This window comes from Cyanistes caeruleus, chromosome 3, assembly GCF_971803275.1.
Source record: "Cyanistes caeruleus chromosome 3, bCyaCae1.hap1.1, whole genome shotgun sequence".
Classification (NCBI taxonomy): domain Eukaryota; kingdom Metazoa; phylum Chordata; class Aves; order Passeriformes; family Paridae; genus Cyanistes; species Cyanistes caeruleus.
This window is the reverse complement of record NC_141703.1, coordinates 16,402,169-16,423,440: the sequence shown is the minus strand read 5'-3', so window position 1 is coordinate 16,423,440 and position 21,272 is coordinate 16,402,169. Positions and strand designations below refer to the sequence as shown.

The 21,272-nt window shown below is 43.1% G+C and overlaps 1 protein-coding gene and 1 long non-coding RNA gene across 4 annotated transcripts in view; one reads left to right on the top strand and one right to left on the bottom strand.

Moving 5' to 3' along the window:
* NHS (NHS actin remodeling regulator) overlaps positions 1–21,272 on the top strand; it is a 246,541-nt gene that overhangs the window by 93,817 nt on the left and 131,452 nt on the right. The window lies entirely within an intron of this gene.
* Positions 17,820–21,119, bottom strand: LOC147653978 (uncharacterized). Its single transcript, XR_015284175.1, has 2 exons — positions 20,772–21,119; positions 17,820–19,899 (listed from the first exon to the last, which is right to left on the bottom strand). It is a non-coding gene; the product is annotated as an uncharacterized LOC147653978 (long non-coding RNA).

Here is a 21,272-nt window from a genome sequence, read left to right as displayed (position 1 = left end):
ACTATTATTGCTCTCCAAAACTTCTTTCTAGATGGGATTGATCTTTCTCTTCCAATGTTCTTATTATGATCTGAAACTCCCATTTATTTAAATTTCCTTCATTTTCCTGTCATTGAGCATCTCCTTTTGAAAGGGATGTATTAATGTGTTGGGTGGAAACTCAGTTTTGCACAGTAATGCTAAGGTACCATTGTTCTCGTAGGTTTTGTAGTGGGTTTCTCCAAAATCCAAGGTAATTCTTGGCTGGGCTGATGAGGTTCCACGTTTGCTCTTCTGCTCAGTGCATGTGTACACCACGTTTTAAAATACATTTTACAACATATAATGCAACACCATGTCGCTGTGTTTGCACCCAATAGAGCTCTGATTTCCTCCATTTATGACCCACCAAAGTTTTCTTATTTAAAACAAGCAGTTGCTGCTTAGCTGAGAACATCTTTGGAAGGGATGAGCTAGGCTAGAAAGGAAGATGTACTGCAAACAGCTTCAGTGTTTCAAGCCCAGCATTCTTGGCATCACAGAATTGCTGCATTTATGGCATAGGTTTGGATTGTGTTACACCAGATAAAGTCTTTGTTTTCTGTATGTGACAGTGCAAAAAAGAGTCTTCTGCTGGAAGAGGGCTGCAGGGTGTCATTTACTCATCCAGGAGCAGCACTGTGCCCCCTTCTGCACGCTCCTTTTGCAGAGCTTACCTGGCAGAAAACATGCAATGGTTTCTTTAGGTCAGCTTATATGTTGTCTGTAGCAATGGGGCAGCTGGCACTAGGTAGGGACATTTGGAAACTCCTTCTGCCCCTGGCTTCCCTTCTTCTGTGTTTAATTTCCTTTCTACAAGTGCCAGGGCCTTCAAATAGGGATAAACCTCACAGCAATAAGTCTAATAGTGATATTGGAGATGCTTAATAATTTTAGATTCGAGCAGCACATGGAACAGGTCAAACATGCAAAAGTAACTTTTCTCTACAAATTTTTCAGCTTTAACATTTCCTAAAATTCTCCACTTAGAGATTAGGAAAGTTCAGAGAGGAAAATGGCTCCTGTGCAGTGGAAGTATTTCCTCTGCTGCAATTGTGGCAGCTCATGTGGGCTTGTAATTCCTTGAGCCTTGACCCACACTAGTCACAAACAAAAGCTGTCTGAGGACGTAAAAGCTGTTTTTTTAAAAAAGGTAATTTGATTTGTGTTTTTGCTTGAAGGACATTTGCCCTTTTTACATCCAGTGCACTCATTATATATCTCCGTAGAGTAATTCTATCCTTTCAGTCAGGATGACCTTTATTTTATATTTAAATGCAACAGCAAAACAAGGAGAAAAAAAGAAGTAATGTGAATTCTTCTTCAGAGCTCCTTCACTGCCTCACTCTCTCCATGAATGCAAAATGGCAGCTGCCACTGCAGCGCAGTTGAGAGTTCCCATTTAAAAATGCAGTGCTTACAAAAGAAGCTGAAACAGCCATAAGCTACAAAACCCAACATTTGATAAATGGAAAAGGACAAAATCAGGTCATGGAGGCAGCGCACATCTTTTGCCCTTGTATCGCATCTTTCATCTGTGGATCTGGAGTCACCATGCAGGCATCATCCTGCCTCCTGGGTGAAGTGGCAGGGGGCAGAGAGGACTGTGGATCCCAGGGAGATGGGGCAGCTGTATGGTTGGATACAACACCATTTTTTTTAAGAGGGGAGGTAAAGAGTTTCAGGCCTGGCTGAAGCTGCAAATGGCATTTCATTAGGCACAGGTAATTAACTGAACTGGAATTAATGCTCCTGTGTGCTACAGAAAGCGCCCTAGGATTTTAATCAAGGCTATTAGTCAGCATATTGGTAAAGCGACGCTGAATTCTGCAGCCCTCCTTATGCGGCAGTCTCGGTTGATTAAAAATTCACCAAGAGCCTTCATTTTACTTCAACTGCACCTCCAACAGCACCATGTGGCAGAAACATTTTGCCAGGTCCCAGCAGTCTCAAGGAGCTTCCCTGTGAATGGGCAGCTCTTCACCTGGGGGCAATGCAGAGGGATTCCTTCCAGCCCAGGAGCCCCAGGCTGGCTCAGCCCTGCCTGCCCTGGACCCCAAGATGAGGAGCCCCAGGCGAGCAGTGGGGGCAGGTGAGAAGCTGGGCTTTTACTCTTGCTGCTGATCTAACTAGTGCAGAAAGATAACACATGTTTGCATTTAGGCAGTGCCACATTAGAAAGACCCCTCATGGGTGAGTTTGTGGTAGCCCAAAAATGGACAGGAAAGAGAATATGCCTGTTATTGGAAAAGCAAATGGATGTCTTCCCCACTGGCACCACTTCCTTTTCAGAGGATTTCTGCCCCCTTCATGCATGACTACTGATAGCCAGTTAAGTCAGCACCATAAGCCAGGAGTTACAGTGTTAGGCATATATTTCTAAGTTTGTGCCAGTGATTGGCAGTTTATGATTTTGGCTATTTTGCCATTCAGCCTAAGGTGTTACGGTATTGCCCAAAATTAAATTTGAATGTTTGCATGTGCATGTATGGAAATGTGTGTACATGTGCATATGCACCACTTTTCATCATGTATCTGAATGATTGCTGTGTATAAGGTCTGGTCTTTATTGATAGGCAGAGCAGAACCCTGCTGCTTGGGATTGGGAAGTTTGTACCTGCTGAAGGAGACTGCCCAGTTCAAAACAGGAATACAAATCACCCCTAGGTTTATGTTTTAAAGCTTAGACTATTTTGAAGAACAAGCTATGGTGACATCAGTTCCCTTTGCAAAGTGTCTTTTATGTGTTCTTTTACTAAAAGAGCCTCATGCCTCGCCTATGTGGCAGGGTAGGACAGCACCCACAGACTTTCCTGCCAGCCAAAGACTGATACCAACCCTGGTAAGTCAGGAGACTGACCTTAGCTGGATATTGTTGAGAGCTTTTAGAGTAAAAGTCAGTTATTTTTGACTCTGAAATTCCTATTAATCTCTTCTCAGCTTCTCTCCATTCTTACTGCCATACCTGGCTTTTAAATGCAAGACACCCTTGGTCTCCACTAAACATAAAGAAAGAAACATGAAACAGAAGCTATAATTGCTTTTCTAAGAGTGGTTCTTCCCCCACCCCCTTTTCCTGCTGTTTGGTCACCTTTATTTTTCCCTCTTTCCCAGAGGTTTGATGTCTCTGCTCATCATTTTAACTGTCAACAGTACACAGCAAGCTTTGTGGAGCAGGGACCTTGATCTGGTTTTGATCTTCTGTTCACAGATGTAAAGGGAGTTACTCTAAGTTTCTGGTGGTGTAATTGAGAGCAGAATAGAACCCTCCTCGGAGATATCAGGAACCTGGCATCCACCCCTCACATTGCAGGAGTGCTTGTTAGTGCCGTAGTGACTCTGCAGAGAGACTGAGAGTTAACTTCTTACACATCTGAGTGTGTTGGTCTGTCTTTCCTCCCTCTCTGTTCCTTTTTAACTACCTGCCATTTAATTTAGGATTAACTACAATTTACTTACACTATGTTGCAAACTAATTACCAGAAAATTCATTTTTCTGATGCCCTCCCTTCCTCACTTCCTCCCTCCTTTCCTCCTTCTCTCCTTCCCTCTCTTCTTCCCCCATCTTTTGTTAAGGGTGAAGTTTACTGCAGTGACCTTCCTTGCAGAGGTCACCCTGAAGTGCTAGAGGAGTACATAAGGGTCTTAAATGCACCCTTATCAGGACAAATGAATAGTTGCTCCAGGATATTTTTGGCTGGTATAGAGCCAGCCCATCTTGATGCCAGCTCCCCTTGGATTTCCCCGTTGCAGGAAGCATGTCAAGGCGAGGGATACTGCATTCCAGTGGCTGAAGAGCAGCACTTAGATCTGCCTTCACAGCATAATGGCTTCTGAGAATCCACTGCATGTCAGCACTCATTAGCAGCCCCCAGTTTGCTCTGGTTTCTTCCAGCAACAGATTCAGCTCTGGGTTTGGTGAAAGCAACACAGTGGCTTAGAGCTGAGCTGGGCACAAGCAAAGAGGCTTTGGAATGAAGGAGACACTGCAATCTTAATTAGGGGTGGGTCTGCCTTATTTCTGCTGTAATTCTTCGGTAGCTAACGTGGTTATACAGTAAATGAATGTTGTTTTAAATCTGATGTGTCTGGAGAGAGAGATCAAAGGCTAATACAGGGAAAAAAAATTTTGTGACTGATTCTGGGGTGGCAGTGCTCCTCTCAGTGTTCTTAAAGGCTATTTACAAATAGCAGAAGCGAGGGAAAAAGTGTTAAAATTCCTGCTGCTTTTTGTATTTGTTTGTCAATTTGAATTTAAAGAAATGGGACCAGCTCTAGTTCTTGACCTACACTTGCAGTGCTTAATTCTCTGTGGCGATGATGATGGATGCAAATGCACTGGAGCTGGCATTAAATCAGGGCTAACTGTGGAGCTGCATCAGCACAGAGCTAACTGCTTGAATATTTAGCTGCCTTGTCAAGCAGGCTCTGCTGCATGTGCTGAGCTGGGTGCTTTTGTATCTCCACTGCTAGAGAGCATCTGAGGCACTGAGTTAAAGTCCCTGTGTGCCTGTGGCCACAGGAACCGTTTTCCTTTTCCCTGCTACGTGATAGCATCTGCACTCACAGGTACAGCATGACCCCATGGGGGGACTGCTGCTGAGAGAGCTGATTTTACCCTTCCTGTTGCCCTGGCTGTGCATTCCTGCCCCTGTGCTGTAATTCATTTTTGCAAGATTAGTTTCAGCCTGGATTAGTTCCCCTGGTCTGGCTCTCTACAGAGCTGAGCAAATGCCTGTGCCAGCACCAGGCAGAGCAAAGGTGGAGATGAAGGAGCACAAAAGGATGTCTTGGAAAAGCAGGGCAGGGGAAAGGCGACTGTGAATTTTTTGCCTTTTGCTCCCTTTTGCTTCTTCTTGTTTGATGAAGAGATATTGCTGTTGTGTCTCTATGTTTGCTTTTAATTTCCTTCCTCAGCCTAATTACAGAAATGGAGGAACAGTATTATGTATTATACCTAAAGGCCAACTTATCTCTGAACAAGCCCAGTTGCTTTTAGTCACTGCATTTTCCTTCCAGGGCTCTATATCATTCCCTATTGAATGGTTTCCTCTGTCTGCCTGGCAAATTTGGCTGAGCATGTTTCCAGTAGTCCCCATATGTACCTGCCACTCGTCAGTGCCACTGGCCCTCTCACTGCCTCAGCTGAGCCCCAGTGCTCAGCCTGCAGCCAGGACCTGATGCTGAGCTGGGCAGGAGCTGAGTAATGTCTTGGTGGTAATCTGTGAGTGAGAATCCCTTCTTTTAGTTATTTCTCAGCATCACTCTTGCCTTTAAATACATGCACCGCCATGTGCTCTTGCCGTTGGAAAGCACTGCTGTGCCGGTCCGGGTGATGGACTGCTTTGTATGAGGACTCCCAGGAGACCTCCTTGCCTGTTTCCCCCACTGCAGCACAAGCTGAGGATGGGTTTTATTTTTCTGAGCACATCAGGCCTTCTAGCACAGCATGATGTTCTGCATACTGTCAACTACTTTGGGCTGCTTGTCAAGGAGGGGGGTGCAGTGCAAGCTGAAATGCTGCTCTAATTTTTGCATTATCTCTCTTGTTGCAAATGTCATTATCATTATTTAATTAGGCTGTGCAGTATTTTCAGGGGAAGTAATTTGAAGGGAAGGTACAGTGTTTCTGCATCTCAATGCCTCTATAACATCTGGGCTAGCTGAACACAACATGCAATAAAAAAGCAGAATTAGTGGCTTGGGTCCAACAACAGAAATGGCTTCAGCAACTTCAGACGGGCTCCATATTTGGCCATGATGTGTTGTTCCTCTCGCTGCAACCGTCACCATAAAAGGGTGGCTGACCAGTCCGTTTCCAAGGAAAAGTGTGACCACCTTTCCTGCAGCATTCAGACTAATCCCTACAGGATCCTTAAGAAAACAAGTTTAGTGTTTTTAAATCATTGAGTGAGTGAGTCTTTGCAGCCCTGCACAGATAACTACTGCTTTTCTGCTTTTTTTTCATAATGGGTCTTTTGGCAGTATCAAGGAAAAGAGATTTAGTTCCATGCTATCCTTAAAAAATAAGTCATATTCAACTCCTTCCTTTTTCCAGAGAAAAGTCCCTACCACTTATCAGATTTCTGGAGTGCTGTAGAAAGGATTGTCAAATAAATCTCCACATTTTCCCTCTGTTGTTAGTTCATGTACTTTCATTTTTTGCCTGGTGGACTTTCATTTCTATCAGCACCTTCCTTTCCCAGAACCCAAAATTACACAAGACTTGTGGGGGTGTTGGAGATAGGAAAGTCCAGAATTCTTTGCTATGTTGCCTTTGCAGTAAGGATTTATTTATTTTACCTTTCAAAAGGTGACCCTAAAGTCACTATTATTTAAATAATACTGTCTGTAGCTGCTGGCTGTTGCTTTTTTATTGCCAAAGTATTTTTCTTTTACTTAAAGAGCCTGTACTTGTTGGTAACAAGTATATGAAGTGCTCTGACATGTGAAGTACCTCCTGAAGGGAGGCCTAGGCTGTTCATATTGTACTGTATTAAAATGAATAGTTTCTAAGTTATTGCAGGGTTTAGAAGTCAAAATAACCAGAGGCCTGTTGTTGCAAAGTTTTATGTGAGTAATATCTCATATTTAGGTAAATAAGATTTAATAATGCTGCTCAGGTTTGGTGTAATCCTGCCATGCTCAGGTTGTGTGGGATGCTCACCTGGAGGACAGCTGGTTGCTTTCAATGGAGCTGTTGCATTTGCTACCTTTGCCAAGACCAGTTACTCAGATGTGTCTCGGCAGACTTGAACCTGGTGTTGATCTGACCTGACTTGTAACACTTCCCTGCAGAGCCCAGATGAAGAAAGAGGTCACCCTGTGCTCCATTGTTGGATTCCCCCTCACACCATCACTGGGACAGAGATTCAGGTCTCTATAGGAATTCAGTGAAATACCTTCCATAGGTTGTTAAAATGGGATGCTTTGAATCTGTCCCTCATTTCCATGGGAATAAGTTCATGCAGCTGGTTTTTAAAAATTACTTGAATGGACAGAGAAAAAATTTTTACAGCTTGCAAGATGTTACTTTTTCACAGACACCTATAGAAAAACATCATAAAATTTTAGTTCTTTAATTCTTCTTTTCTCCTAAATAGTAAAGAAATAACCAGTTATACTTTCTGAGAGGTTTATCTGTATCTGATAGCTTTTAACTGAATCTCATCCTGTGTTTGTAGATGAAGGGCTTTTCTTTCAAACATGCCTCTGCTTGAGGATAGAGTCATCATATGAAGAAATTCTCCACATTAATAACAATTATTGTTATAAAAATAAAAATGTGAAATTGCACTAAACAGACTTTTTTTTTCTTGCTAAGTATAAGTAGACATTAAAGTGGATCTAAGAGGCTGATTGAAGGCCTCCCTCCCTCTCACATAACTGTACTTTTGCAGATTTTCCAAATCTGTTGTCCATTTTGGGGCATCAGGGAAGAGTAGTTAAGGTTATTTTTTTGTTTGCCTTTTGCTTTCTTCTGTGTTGTAGCCCAACCCTTTTAAGGACTTAATCTAATCCCTTATCTCTTCCCAAATTAGCTGCTAATCTTTTACGAAGTCCTGGAGGAATGTACTAGCCCCATGTTAGTCAGAGCAGGTACAGAGCAGAGTATCTGCTGCTCTGCAGGATTATGCATCCCAGGGTGCTCCTCATTCAACACTTAGGCAGCTTGCAGGGGGTCCTCCAACTTGCAAATGCTCAACAGAAGGAAAAGCAAAAGGCATTGCTTGGCAAGAGGGTGAGAGTAGGTGACAGCTGTTCTTGCAGTGTGTGGTACAGCCAAAGGCTGGTGGGCACTGTAGAACAACAGGACACTGGTGAGCTGTGCTCTGCTGGCTCTGAAGAGAGGAGAGAGTCAATCAAAAGCAGAGCAAGTGAGAATGTTCAAAGTCAGAGCAAGAGAGGGCAATGGAAACTGCTGCAAGAAGAAAAGATATCTGAACTGCTGGAGCATACCCCACAGACAGACTGCATTTTTTCAGGCTGGAAAACTGAAGAGCTACATTGCAAGAGCCTGTGCTTTTCCTTCCCTGCTGGTCATCCCCTTATCAGTGGTGATGTGCACATTTGAAAACTACATTAGTCTGGAAAGCTGTAGCTCTGGTGTGTCTGGCACACATGTGCTTATGTGCCAGTGAGAACCTTCTACTCTAGTGCATAATGATTGGAGTGCCTTCTGCAGTGCTTTTGGTGCTTTCACCAAAGACTTTCTGCAGTGATTTCTGCAGGTAAATGCAGGCTGGAGAAGATCACAGAAAGAACAACATCACAAGCTCTGACTGAGACTACTTTTTTTTCTGTATGTAAGGAAAGACTTCTCCCCTCCTTCCTGTCTGTGTGCCCAGCTCCTCCTCTCCTTCCCCAGCATCACCCTTTGCCAATATCTAACACTCTTGGCGGATATAGATGTTAATGTAATGACTTGGTTTTGTTTGTTGGCAGGCATTAAGGAATGCCATGCTTGGTGGCACGTATTTCAGAGGCATTTATAATTGTCAGTGTCCCACGGCTTTAAGCAGAGTAGCTGTGAAATGCAGTTCCAGCCTTGGCCCCATGTAATGCCCATGCTGATAAACCCAGCAGAATTTCCCAGCATCTGTGCCTGGATGTGTGCCTCAGTCATGCCCAAACTCCTTGCTGGGGCATGACCAGAACATGCACCTTTCTTTCCCATTCCCTGCTGTGCCAAGGAGTTGGAGCACACATGGATTGGGAGTACCACATCATTCTAGCACATCTCATGCATGTCCCTTGAGATTTCCCTACCAGATAACCTCAGTACGACCATTATGGTGTGTAGAGAAGCTGACAGAGATGGGATTTATAACGCTCTATCCAAGGGAATGGTGCTCAAGTGTCAGCTTTGTGCCGAGATGCAGAGATGAAGGTGAGAGGAAGAATAAGAGATGCTCCCATGAATGGCCGTTTATATCCTACAGACTGCAGGATCTGAAAGTGGTGTGCACCATCTCAAATAGTTTGGCTGTCAGATGAAGAGCTAGGTGAGATGCCAACACACCAGTTATAACTGATGAAGGTAGGAACTGAGCAACTGGAATGAGGTCGGGCAAAGTCCCACAGTTAAAAATGCTGTGCAGTAGAGCAATGTAAATCATAATTGCTAAGAAAAGCCCTGCAGGTAAAGGATGTGGGTGCAGGAAAACGCTGCAGCAGCTAAAAAACACCGTAAGAAATAATGACTTTGAAGCTGTGGTTTCCTCAAAGACTCAGTAAGCCATGCACAGAATGAATGCTGGGCATGACCAGCCATCTGAATCTCAGGCATGGTTAGTGAGGAAGATGAGTGAGGATTTGAAGAGGGACATATGTACTGTGCTAACCTTATCTGCTGAGAGCACTTCTTAAGTGAAATAGGTGGAAAAGATTTTCAGAATTTTTTTTAGGGGAAAGTTTGGAGAAAAAAGAAATTATCCTACTCATAACACATTTTTATTCTTGTGAGGTCTGAACTCTTGTAAGGATTTATGGAACCAGTAATACAATACTATCATCACATAAAGGCTTTCAATGCTAAGATGTTCATTCCTTCTAAAACAATACTGAACACATAGGCCAGGCAATCTCTCAAAAGTATGTCCACGGTTTCCATGCATGTTCATATTGTTATTTTCTGGTACAGATAGTTCTGCATGCATAACCATATACAAATTTATTATTATTTATTATTCAGACACCACTGTGAAGTGCTAAGAGCCTTAGGGGGGAAAAAATAAAAGAGCACAAGGTCCTTGCTCTACAGGTTTTTTGCACAGAAAAGGTGAGCTGAGAAGGAATTGTGAAGGCCAGGTCAGATAATGTACGTCTATAAATTTAGTGTAGGAAGGCTGCATCCTCCCTTTTAATATATCCTCAACTTTTGCATTTTCCAGCTTGTCAAAGGAAAAATGGGATAAATATTTATCTTCCCCAAATGATCTCTAGTTCGGCTTATCTTTAGTATAGATTGAAAATCAGAAGATAAATCATGAGCCTTTCTTATGCAGATGCCCATTGTTAACATTTGTCATACACAGAGAGAAAACACTCAAAGTCTTCCCTCGTCTTTATGGAGGATGAAAACAAATCGCACAAGTAAGTAATGCTGAAAGTGCTAATATTCTTTGAAGCCTTTGAGCAGCATTGATACCTGAAGGTGAACTGTCTATAAAAATAAATAAAAAAACTGCTTGGCATACTAATGACCCAAAGCCACCATTTTGTAGGAGTCCTCATACACAAAAAGGTTTGTCAAGCATGGGAATAGGCTGACCAGGGAAATGGTGGAGTCACCAGCCCTGGAGATATTTAAAAGGCAAACAGATGTGGCACTTAGGGACGTGGTCTACTGCTGGACTCTACAGTTCTGGGTTAACAGCTAGACTGGATGATATCAAAGTTCTTTTATAACCTAAATGATCCTATAATTCTAAAAGCAACCCTAGCACAATGGCAACTTGGTTTCATATTTCTGTTTTAAGGCATGATCTCCAGGAGAGAAAAAAAAAAAAAAAAAACCAGAAAAAGAAAGTTTACATTGGCCACATCAGGAGGAAATCAGAGGAAAGCTAAATTAGGTAATTGAGGAAATATTGCAGACTACTCTCTACCCCTGGAGGGCTCTAAGTTTCTTTTTTTGAAAGATGTCACTTTGTAAATACGAGGTACTTGGAATTCTTAAGTTATTACTGTCACCAGCTTGGAGAGGCTTTTCTGACTGGCATACTTAGCTGAGTCAGGTTAGTGAAAGGATTTTGTAATTTTTTTTTTTGTCCTAATTTGGAGAATATTACCTAGCTCTCAATTACAGCTTCATAAATATGGCTGAATAATCACAATCTTGGTGACTATGGCAGGAGAGGATAGTATCTAGATAAACCAAACCAAATTCTGCATCTATGAACATGACAGTCTTGACCCTTTCTAGCTTTGATGTCCCTTCCTTCCTTCCTTCCTTCCTTCCTTCCTTCCTTCCTTCCTTCCTTCCTTCCTTCCTTCCTTCCTTCCTTCCTTCCTTCCTTCCTTCCTTCCTTCCTTCCTTCCTTCCTTCCTTCCTTCCTTCCTTCCTTCCTTCCTTCCTTCCTTCCTTCCTTCCTTCCTTCCTTCCTTCCTTCCTTCCTTCCTTCCTTCCTTCCTTCCTTCCTTCCTTCCTTCCTTCCTTCCTTCCTTCCTTCCTTCCTTCCTTCCTTCCTTCCTTCCTTCCTTCCTTCCTTCCTTCCTTCCTTCCTTCCTTCCTTCCTTCCTTCCTTCCTTCCTTCCTTCCTTCCTTCCTTCCTTCCTTCCTTCCTTCCTTCCTTCCTTCCTTCCTTCCTTCCTTCCTTCCTTCCTTCCCTCCCTCCCTCCCTCCCTCCCTCCCTCCCTCCCTCCCTCCCTCCCTCCCCAAGATTCTGATTAGAAGTAAGTAAATCTGATGGTTTGGTTAAGTGCTAGTTCAACACTCCAGCTGTGGATGATCCTTGGAAGTTGTCTCCTTCCTGAGCCCCACGAGTGATCACTGTGTGTGCTGAGCTTGAGCAGCACAGGGTGAAGTAGCTGAGGAAGCCAGCTCAGCCCCTCCAGCCTTTGGCCAGGCTTTGCCAGCACAGTGTGAGGAGAGACTTGCCTGGGGTCTTGACCTGTGTACGCCCTTCACATGGCACTTGATGCTGTAGCCTTCAAATATGTCACTGCTCTTGAGGTGTTTCATTTCTCAGATGTCCTGAGAGAGGTATGGGGAGGGGTATGTGCTTGGTAGAGATAAATTACTTGTACCTGGTGTGTATGGGAAACTTCTGATATGGCAGGTTTAGTCTAATATCTCTGTATTGAAACTGTGCTGTACATGTAGATATTCATTGTACATTTTTGTGTGCTGTTACCATCCCAATTGTGAATGAACTATGAGCTCAATTTGGCTGGAAATTCTTGTTTCAAGCTGTGAAATCCATTGTTTTCCCCAGTTTTTTATTCTGGATCCACAGCAATTTGATCAGTATTAATTTGTGCATGACTGGTACAGTAGGTCCTGTATAAGTAGGTTCCCTGCATGATATCAAAGTGGAAGTTAACAAGAATTCCCAGTCAAGAACAGAAAAAGTCTAAGTAGGTGTCTATAATGTAGGCCAAGTCTTTCCTGCATCTTTTCTTTAGTGCTTCTCTCTCATCTTCTCAAGTGAAAACCAGATCACTTCGGCCAGTCAGAAGCAAAGTTTAATCTTTTCTTTCTCTACATTTTTTTCACTTTTTGTCCTTAAAAAAGGACCCATAGTCTGCACATGAGACCTTCAGTTTCCATCCCATGCTTCCACATTGATGAGAAGAAATGAAGGATGAGCACACTGAGGTTGCATGGCTGTGCTCTGATCCATCATTGCAGGGGCCAGGGATGCACTTGCACAGAAATGTTGCCTTTCCTGCATTATTGTTGGTTGATTTTCAAGCTGAGAGAGCCCAGAAGGGCTCTGCAGCTTCTGAGCTCTGCCAGTTTCCTGGTGGGTCCCTTGCTGGATCAGGAGCGATGCCTAAGTGCACATGGGGGTGAGGGTGCTCTTTGTTTTGGTGCTTATTTGACATGAGGTCAGCAGCACTGAGCAAGTCGTAAAGAGCATGGCTGTGGAGAAAGTCCAAGTTCAGCTGCCTTTGCTGTGGGGCTGATGTCAGAAGGATTTACCCAGCTCTGGGGACTTTTGTTTGGAAAGACTGAGTGCTTTTCCAGAGACAATGGCTGTGCTGGGGCCGGGGCTGAGAGCAGTGGGAGACAGGCACACGGCTGCTGAATGGGCCCAGCCGCTGTGCAGATGGAGGGATCAGCCAGCAAAACAAAAGTAAAGCTGCTGCCAGCACATTGCTGAAAGGAGAGGGGCAGGACAATGCACCCAGGCCAGCATGGGAGCTGCCTGTGTGGGTGCCACGGAGTCAGGGGGGCTTTGCAGTGATGTTGGCTCCCTGAGAGGAAGAACACAGCCCTCTTTTCAAATGGTGTAAATGAAAGCAGGCCTGTCTGCTGACTCTCAGCCTCAGAAGTGTCAAATCCCAGCAGGGACTGGCATTGCCCTCATACCTGCCCAGCCACTTCTGTAAGGTTTTCGCTGGATAGCAGGGTTCCAGTGAAATTGCTAGGATCTCTCCTTCAGTGAAGCAAATCCTATGCCTCTGTGGGCATGCTGTGGCTTCCAAGAATTTTGTGATTTTGTTTCCAGAGGCTAAGATGGTATTTGTGGTTAGTTGAAGAAGGCACTTTTGCAGGTAGAGCGTTGAGTTTCTCACTGCTCCAAGCTAGGGCCACAGCCACTACAAGCCAAGCACTGAGTGCACATGGGGACCAAATCTCTGCCTCTTGTTGGCAAATCACACAGCTCTGGGGCAGAGTCATGTGAGCCAGGTGCTGGGACAAGGCCCCAACAAGCCTGCTTGGAGGAGCAAGGTACCAAACACTGTGGAGAGCTGCCTTGTCTGGCCAGCCCAGTCATTCATAAAGATGCTTTTTCATAGAATCATAGAGTGTTTTGGAAGGCACCCAAAAGATCATTCAGTTCTAACCACCCTGCCATGGGTAGGGGCAGCTTCTGCCTAGACCAGGTTGCTCAAAGCCCCATCCAATCTGGCCTTGGTTGAATTGGTTTTTTTGCTCTTGGAAAAATATCCTTCCTTTTGAAGACAGCAAAAAATCTTCTTTTGCCTTGGTGGTGGAGTAGGTCATGTGTGTCATTAGAGTTTTAACTCTGACAGTGGAAGGGCTGGCCAATACCATGCCAGGAGATGACTTCAAGGGAAACAGCAATTATGTAGGCAGTCTTCTGAGTTGCTTTGAAAAATTTTTAGTATTTCACTACTCTAAAACTTACAGGACTTCTTATTTTTTGCCTTAGTTAATGTTGGCCAGATTTTGACCATTTGCTCTTGAACCGACTTCCATAGTCTGCCTTTATTTTTGGCCTTTATCTCCACGGTGAACTTAGAGAAGGCGCCAGTATAATCCCTCAGCCTTCATCTTGGGAGACTAAAGCTGAAGACTTCTAGCCTTCTCTTCTAATACAGATTCAAAAATCCCCAGTTCCTGGTAGTTTTTCTTTTCCAGACCTTATCTTAAGAACATTCTTATAAATCTTAGCCCAAAAGGACTGTGGGATTTTGTGATACATCCCTGTATGTTTTGTCACTTCTACTAGGCTGACGTAAGTGTGTTTATGAATATGTAGAGGGCATGCACATGTGGATACTGCAGGCTTGATGTCTAGGAATTGTTATTCATATCACATTTTTATACTTATCTATATTTTCTTCAACAGTTTGACTTATTTTTAACTCCTTACTATATCAAAGAAGACAAGTGACTTTGTAATTTTGGAGAGTCCCAAATCAAAATTACATATCGCAGTTCATATAGAAAAGGCACCAAATACAGCCTTGGAAATCCCACTAATCTCTCGTTTTCATCTCCTAGGAAGAAATACTTGCTGAAGTAATTTTACTCCTGTCAGAGAAGTAAGTGAAAGAAAGTGTTTCCAGGGAACTTGCTATTTCAGAGATACAGAGTTTCAGAATAATTTAAAAAGGTTACTCTTTTAATAGCAGAGAGTATTCCTGGCTTGAATGGTGGGGCATTTGAAAATGGGTTTTTAAAAGCAGTGTTGAAAAATTATAGCAGATAGAATAGAAATATGTTCATGGGCAAAGGGTAGCAGCTGCTGGAAATGCCCCTGTTTTCCACTGTGGTCCTGTGAGATGAGCTCTTCCCTGCTGATCCGTGGTGCTCAGAACTACTGCCATGCTGTCCAGTGGGGGAATCCTTTCATCTTGGTTTCCATGGGCATTAGACATGCCACTTCTAAATACTGCCCCCACTTGGAAGCTGAATATCACCTCACTGAACTCCAAAGGCCATTTCTTCCAAAGCTAGTCTCTAACACTGATGTCATTTAATGTGTGAAAATAGTGTGTTTGCTATCTCTCTTTGTACAATGCAATGGTTGAACTGGTGGCAAGTATACTGAACACAGCCTGTGGCACACTTCAGTTTCCCAGAGAGATACTGGAAGCATATATGAATTCCTGTTATGTACTGACTTAGACACGACCAAGATCTAGCTTGTCTTGCCTCAGTTCCACTCTGCCATTTTCTGGCTACCCACGAGTTCAATTGGTAATTATGTCAAGGAGAGGGGACTTTGCCAAGTGCTTGGGCTGTGTGCTGTTTCCCCAAATATGTTTATGACAGCTTTGCACTGCCAGACTATTTATCAGTGACTCTTGTCCCAGATCTTCCTATAAACAGAATTACAGTCATTTGAGATAACTAATCTCGACAGTAAGGCAAGGGCTGCTTTCTAAAGTTTTGCATCATAGGGAAGGTCCATCTGCTTCTATAAAACAAAAGTGAAGGCTTGTAATATGCTAATATCATTCTTCTGATGATTATACCGAACGAGGAGCTCTCTTTAGAGATCTTCCTACTTTCTTGTGATATGATTCCCTAGAACTCTCTAGCAAACTTCCAAGGCCAAAAATTCAATAGCTATCAGACTGAGAAGGAAGACATCCCAACTGATTGACATGATGTGCTTGTTTCAACAGATTAAGGCAGGTCTCCAGAGCCCAAGGTGTTAATGTGACCTTGACATGGTGTTTAATGGTCAAATGGGGTTTCAGAATTTGAGCACAGAAATCTCTGATTGCTTGGGCATATTGCCAACAACTTCTATTAAAGTCTCTGACGTATAAAGACTTCACATTATCACATAATACTCACTCTACCATACTTCATTGTTAAAGACAGAGATGAAGAAGCAGGGGAGCAACTGAAGGCATCTGAAAGATGTTTTATGGACAGATCTCATTTTGCTTCTGAAGTATATTCTATTTTCCTTTAGCTATGGAGGTTTACAAGGAAAATCCAGTTTAGGAACTTAGAATTAGCATTAAATATAGCATTGAAGATCATCTTGTTGGAAGGCAAAGTCACCCAAGATAAGCCGGAGTAGTTACTGCTGCTTTTTTTAGAGAACAGTGTATTCTTGCTTGAAAGATAAAGAAAGGGAAAAAGGCAGATAGCAGTTATAAAAAAATACTACTTCCATTGCTGTTTCTGAGAATCTTGGCAGCCTCAGCACGGGAAGAAGGCTGAACACAGCCTTATCACTCACTCCAAGACTTGGCAAATTAGGACCAGCATTAAGCTGTTCATGACTGCTTTTAGCTGTCTTTTTGGTTATGAGCTCACTAAAAAATTGTCAATGAAATGCTGTTGACAGCTGGCTAGGATTCCTTAGACAAAAGGAGAAAAGAGAGAATTAAGGAGTGGAAGAGTCTTTCATTTTTGCTCAGAGCTAGGACTAGCATTCATAGTGCAAATTTTTATTTTCATAAATAGTTGCACTTAACAAACAAAGCTCCATCACTTTCCCTGAAAGATTTTGTGTGTCAGGAGCAGGGAGGGAGTAGGATATTTTGGTCTGGCCTAGACATGGACAGCAAACAGGCAGTAGGGAGCATCTTCAGATGCACAACTTCTTTTCTGCATTTACTAACACTCCACCATTGAGAGAGCGGCCTGGCCTCAACTCAGCATTAAGCCTCAGGGAAAACACTTGGAGAAGTCTTGTGTCACCAATACATGGTCAATAATTCACCCATTTATTTGACATAGTCAGGGTGTGGGCAAGAGTCACAGTCTCAGGAACTGAGGCTGGATGAAGCCTACCCTGTCACTGGAAGAGGAACAGGTTCAGCCCTTTCCCAGAAATTGTAGCCAGAATATCTTTTAATTAATTTCATATGTTCATATTAGAGAGTCTTCCATTTTGTCCATATGTTGATGAACTGATTCAGCTTTCAGTTTACAGTTGGCTAACAAGACTTGCCTAGCTGGTCCAGGTTGAAATTGAATGGATTTCCTGGAGGTGGATGAGAAAGGAGTTTGTTCAGTTGAGGGCATTGTGTCAGGCAGCTGCCACATTGCAAAGGAAATCTTTTTATAATCATTAGAGTAAATTTTTCCTTAGTGCCCTGCCTCTGTTCATCTTAAATCACCACTATTAGGAGGCAAGCACCCAACATCCGTCATATTACAGCCTTGAGAGTTTGACCTCACGTGCATTTTAAATTACTGTTTGTTGAGAGCTGTTTTCAGACACCTGGTGGATTTCCTTGTCTTCAGAAAGTGGCTTTTAGATTGTAATGTGAAAGAAACAGGGCTGAAGATGCACAGACACAATTTAATTTGATCGAATCCTAATTTCTCAGACAAAGAATGGATATAAACATAAACTTTGATGACACTCAAATAAGAAAATAAAAATTAAAAATGTGTGCCCAATGGTGCACTGCAGTTCTACACCTGTACCATCTCATGTATCTGCATACACATTTTCAATGCCAATGTGAATAACACAGTGTGCATTTACGAAGCCAGTTTGAATGTTAGGTTTCATTTACACAGGACTAAACATAAAAATGATTGTCTGTCTGTCATCTTTCTCTCTCCCTCTGTGCAGACATATCAATGATGAAATGAATTGCAGAAATTTATGAGCAAAAATCTCATGAAAATTGGAATGGGTTATGCAATAAACATTTCACTGCATACATAGAAGTTTATTGGTGCATCATTGCATCTTTCAACACAGAATTTGAGGTTATGAAACATGAATAAACACTGTAATTGTGAAGTTTCTAAATACAAGCAGGTGGAGATTGATAGGGAGGCTTGAGAAAATGACTATTTGACTTTTTCATGAAATTAAATAGGCTAGTAAGAAAAATCTGATGAGGTGTATAGATTTAGGAATTACTGATCACCAGAACAAATTAAACATATTCCTATGTTTGAAAAGAAATTTTTTTATTTAATCTGACTACTGGTGTACTGACTATCAGAAGAAGATGAATCCAGACCCTTCTCATTGGTACCTTGTGACAGGACAAACTCAAATGACAGGAAATTTCATCTGGAAAGAAAAAGCTTTTCTATGGTGAATGTAGTCAAACACTGGAGCAGGTTGCCCAGTGAGGTTTTATAATCTCCATCCATGGAGATACTCAGAACCCAGCTAAATGATGGTTGCAAGAAACTGGCTGCAGCTGCCCCTGCCCTGAATAAGGGCCTGGATGTGCTCCAGATGTGATTTTCAGCCTCTCTTGAGCCTGATCCAGAGAGTTTTTGTCCCCCGTGGTCATCAACACTGTAGCAGAAAAGATTTCTTTCTTTCTTTCTTCCAAAAGCTTTTCTGGCTTCTGGCTGTATGTTTAGAAGTTAGGCACTCAGATTTCAGCTGGTTATCTGGCTTCTGTTATGGTCAGTGTCAGTTTATGGAAGAGCCACCCCTTCTGTGTTCTGGGTGTTTAAGGTGGACGAGAATGTATTATCTCATGAAGGTCTCTGTTCTCCTTTCTTGACCAACTCAGACACAGAGATCTATCTTTTAGATTTCCCCAGCTGGGTGATTCCTACCACGAGTTTCTCTCAGTGCCTGCCCAGCTATGATGTATGCAAAATTAGCAAGCACCTGGGAAAATACCAACCGTAAGTGCACAGTGCCAGCTGCACTTTCTCCCTGTGCAAAATGGGAATGGTGTCACTGAGCCAGGTTTGTAAAGCATGTCAAGAGCTGGGAACAGACATTCCCTGGGGGACTCTGGCTCTGTCTGCACAGCAGTAGTTCAGGGCAGCAGGAGTAGGCACAAAAATTCAGTTGGTGCTAAGAACTTGTTCCTACACTGTGCCTGTTGCAGGGGCTCGCCAGACCCAGCCTTGCTGACTGGACACCCTTCAGCAGCTGGAATATGTTAGATGTGTTCCTCAAGCACATCCTGCAGTTTGGTTTTGTATGAAAGTAATCCAGTTTGTATGCTCCCAAAGCACTCTATGATGTTAACTGAGACGTGTGAGAGTAGGAAGGAAATTCACCCTCAAAGCACATTTGTGATCAGGCCACAAAAATGCAGGCATACCTCATGAAAGTTAAAAATAAAAATAATTAAAAAAAGAGCAAAAATTGCAAAGTGCATTGCTTTTATACTGTTAAGAGAATCATCTCAAGACAGACGATAATACAGTAGGGGATGAGTTTAGCATACATCATAGAATCATGAATCACAGAATGGTTTGAGTTAGAGAGGGCCTTAAAGATCACGTGGTTTCAAACTCCCCTGCCATAGGCTGGAACACCTGATAGACCAGGCTGCTAAAAGAGCCATCCAGCCTGGCCTTGAACACTTCCAGGGATGGGGCATCCACAGCTTCTCTGGGCAATCTGTTCCAGTGCCTCATCACCCTCACAGTAAAGAATTTTGTTCTAATAATGAATTTAAACCTACTTTCTTCTGTTTTAAAGCCATTGCCTCTTGTCCTATCCCTACATGCGTCTGTCAAAGGTTCCTTTCCAGCTCTCCTGTAGGCCCTTTTAAGTACTGAAAGGCCATGATAATGTCATCTCAGAGCTGTCTCCTCTCCAGGCTGGGCAGCCCCAGCTCCCAGCCTGTCCTTATAAGAGAGGTGCTTCATCCCTCTAATCATCTCGGTGGCCTCCTCTGGACTTGCTCCAGCTGGTTGATGTCTTTGTGCAGAGAACCCCAGAGCTGGATGCAGCACTCCACCTTTTCTGATGCAGCCCAAGAGACATTTGACTCTGAGCTGCCAGTGCACATTGTCAGGCCATGCCCAGCCTCTCACCCACCAGGACTCCAAGTCCTTCTTCACTGGGCTGCTCTTGATCCATTCACTGCCCAGCCTGGATTGGTACCAGGGGTTGCCCTGATCCAGGTGCAGCACCTTGCACTTGGTTTTCTCAAGCTGCATGAGGCTCCCATGCACCCACTTCTTGTCCAGATCCCTTTGGATGGTATCCCACCCTCCAGGAGTGTCAATGCATGGTTCATTCTGCCTAAAATGTAGTTTCAGAGGTGCTGAAATTGTTCAAGAAAAGGGATTAGATTTGATTAGTATTTTTTGACAGAAAAGAGGAGGCAGTGAGACTTAACAAAGTCAAAACATTTCATTGCAGCAATTTTCTGAACACAAAAATATGTCATTTTCAGATTTGATAAATGAAACTTTTCAACCTTTAATTCTGAAACAGTGTGTTCATTTAAATATATGATCTGAATTTCGTAAAATTATAGAGGAGGGTTTTAAACTGTACTAAGTTATACCAAATCAGAAGCAAGGATTTGGTTTTAGTCTAATGCAATATAATCTGCATCTTTTTGTGGTATGTGAAATATTTCTTCTTTTTCACTGGGCTGTAAAGAAAGAATTTTGGATGAATAACAGGTGTTTAGGTTGATCACTGAATGTATTTCCTATCCATAGCACCTGACAATTGTATGTGGCGTTTATTCAGCTCTTCAAAATGCAACTGTGAGTTTTGCAGACAATAGGATAATTTGCTTTGGGTAAAGTCCATCAGTAATTTTCTATCTACATTTCTGGAGAAAAAAAACAACCAAAAACAAACCCAGAGGATATGATATGGGAAATTCTGCCTAGTTTTGTGGCACAGATTTTGACCACATATGCTTATATAGGTAATTGTGGGTTCTCTGCTCTTGTACAGCAGGAGTTCCTAGGAATGTCACTGCATTTAGTTGTGCACTGTGAGTATTCTCATACTATGGTGTCATGAGGTGACTTTACCTTTAAGGTGGTTGTGAGAGCTAAGGAAGTTGAAGTTGCTGGGGACTGAAAGGAGTCCCTTCTCCTGACCAATTATCGGTCATTACTGGGGATTGACAGCAATTTTAACCATTGAAAAGGGAGATCAACTTGTGAACCCTACCTTAAGATGTAAAGTCAGAGCACTTGGGTTCTCTTTGTTTCCTGGCTGTGAAAGGTAACAGAGCTCCAGGCCTCCCGTTCCCTGCCCAGGCCATGCGGCCGGGCAGGGGCTGGGCTGGGCCCAGCGGCTCCCGGCCGGGGAGATGGGGCCTGCGGGGCTTGCCCCGGGCTCTGGCTGGGCCAGGCCAGTCCCTGGCTCCGCTGCAGTTTTTGCTGTGACTAAATTTACTAGAAACTGCCGAGTGAAGAAAGAAAGAGGCTCTGAACCTGCAGCGGGCTGGGGCGGCGACTACACTTTCCAGAACAGCCATGAAGAATCTTCTATCGCAGACGGCTCCAGCTCCTGCACAGGCAGAGGTCACAGAACCATCTACAAAAGCCTGGGCAAGATTTTAACCTTTTCATTACCCAGATGAGACTTGCGGATTAATTTTTTTTATCCAGAGAAGGAAAAAGAGAGTGATCAACATGAAAAGAAACTTTATAAACTACCAGTGACAGG